This window comes from Mastomys coucha, unplaced genomic scaffold (genome assembly GCF_008632895.1).
Source record: "Mastomys coucha isolate ucsf_1 unplaced genomic scaffold, UCSF_Mcou_1 pScaffold7, whole genome shotgun sequence".
Taxonomy (NCBI): domain Eukaryota; kingdom Metazoa; phylum Chordata; class Mammalia; order Rodentia; family Muridae; genus Mastomys; species Mastomys coucha.
In genome coordinates, this window is record NW_022196913.1 from 17,425,734 (window position 1) to 17,428,211 (window position 2,478).

Sequence of the window (2,478 nt, forward strand, 5' to 3'; positions counted from 1 at the left end):
AAAAAAAAAAAAAAAAAAAAAAAGAACCCGCGAGTGCACTATGGAAATTCTGAGGTACTATAGATGCTAATGGGCACACTGGTAGTAAACATTTATTGAGTACCTAGATGTAAAACGTTGAGATACACACTTAGATGGCACAGGTGGGCCAGTAAGAACTCGAATAAATAATTAAACAGGAAAAAATAAAATAGGAAATATCCCAAAGGGTTTATGGTATTCTAAGACAAATAAGTACCTGGGTATTTTCTATGAGGGGCAGAGACAGGAAGATTTTTGGGTTTTGCTGGCTGCCAATCTGGATGAAAAACCGGTGAGCTACAGGTTCAGAAAACAATCCTGGCTCAAGAAATAAGGTGACTAGTGAGAACGGAGAACACAGATGTTCTCCTTTGGGCTCTGCAATCCAGGGTCTCATTTATCTTAGCACACAGACATGCATGCAACACACACACACACACACACACACACAAGTAGCTGGTCTTAAAGGGAGGGTATATTTTTTTGGTCAGAGGAAGTACACTTAAATAAAACACAACACTTTTTAATATAGAATTTTAGTATATAGTACAGTTTGGCTTTGAATTAGCCTCCTGTGTCACCAAGATCTGTAAAACACAGCATTTTTTTTTCAGATTTTGAAAACAAAGGATAGTTCAGTAAGGTCAGTTATAGTTAAAAAGATTAAAAGGAAATGTGTCTAGAAAAATAAAAAGATACATAGAGCCAGGAGTAGTGGTACAGGCCCATAATCCCAGTATTAAAGAGAATGAGGCAGTAGGCTTATGAGTTCTAGCCTAGCCTGGGCTACATAACAAGACTGTGTTTGTGGGAAGAAAAAAAAGCATAACATCCCAATGTTACTGTATGTAACTGCTCCAGAGTTTTTATTCATTTTATTGGTTTTTTTTTTCCATTTGTTTCTCAAGAGGAGGTCTCACATTGTAATCTAAACTATTCTAAACCTGTTAGTAGCCCAGGCTAACATCAAACAGGCAATCTTCCTGCTCAGCCTGCTAAGCGTTGGCATTATAGGTATCAGCCACCTACACCTGACTCAATTAGTAAACTTTAAAATTATAGTATAGGTTGAAGATATAGCTCATCCGTTAAAAGCACTTGCTGCTCTTGCAGAGGACCAGATATGGTTCCCATTAGCCACATGATGGCTCACAAATCTCTGTAACTCAGGTTCCAAGGGATATAATGCCATCTGCTGGTTGCCTTAGGTACCTGCATGATGTATATACATGCATTTAGGCACATACTCATACATATAAAATAAAAATAAATCTTTAAAACTTATAAAAATATATGTAGCACCCTTATGTATGAGATATAAACAAAATGTATTATCTTTTCTCTTTTTATTTAGTTCACTGCAGGCCAAAAAAGGGAGTTAGGCCTGTTGGAACTGGAGGTACTAGCGGTCAAGAGCTGCCAGAAGTGGAGGGGTAGAACCAAACCAAATCAGCAAGTTTTCTTAACCACTGAGCCATCATTCTAGCTCCTGTACCATCTTTTCTATCAAAGGGGGTTAAGTAAGACAAACTCCATTTTTTATTTGTTTCTTTGTTTGTTTGTTTGAGATAGTTTTATTATATGACCCTGCCTGGCATGGAACTTGCTATATAGACTGGCATCTAGCCCACAGAGATCCACCCACCTCTGTCTCCTAAGCACTAGAATCGAAAACATGTGCCACCACACCCAGCTGACAAACTCTATTTTTAAAAATTACACATTAGCTATTTGACACACACACACACACACACAAAAAAAACAGATTTTTCTAGGGTCTGAGTCTTGACATCAAATTGAGTGCTCAAAGTTACATTCTGTGCTCAAAAAATTCTTCTTACTAGCTGAGTAGCTTTAAATTAACCGGGTCCATAGGAATATAAAACCACCTTATGTTAGGAATAAAAACCCAGTGAGACACCCACTCATTGGATGTGCTTGCTTGCTCAAGTACAACTACACAGACTTCTACAGAAATCAAGCTTCTGCCTTACTGGAATACTTTGGATTGTGAGATAATTTTCTTGAGAACCCCAACTTTTTTATACACCTTACCAAAGATGGGAATACGTGGGAGAGAAGATATGAAGTAGGTAGGAAAGAATAGGAGGAAAGGGAGGAAGGGAACAAGAGCAAAAGAGCAAGAGCGAGAACCTGAGATAACAGATTTTGCTAAGAGTATAAAAACGACTCTTCCAATTACCACCTATCATTCAAAGTTTGTTGATAAATTTATAGCTGGTTAATAAAACAAAGTAAAATGATAAATTAAGATGTGTTATGGATTAAAAAATGAGAACATGATAACTCCAAGGTATAGCTGAGGAGGCTTTATATTGTAAACATGAGGGAGTCATCTGGAAGAGTCTGAGCTGGGTCAAGAGAGGAAAAAGAGGGGAGGGGACGAGAGGAAGAGTAGAGAGGGGGCAGGAGAAGACCTAGCTGGCATGGCAGTTT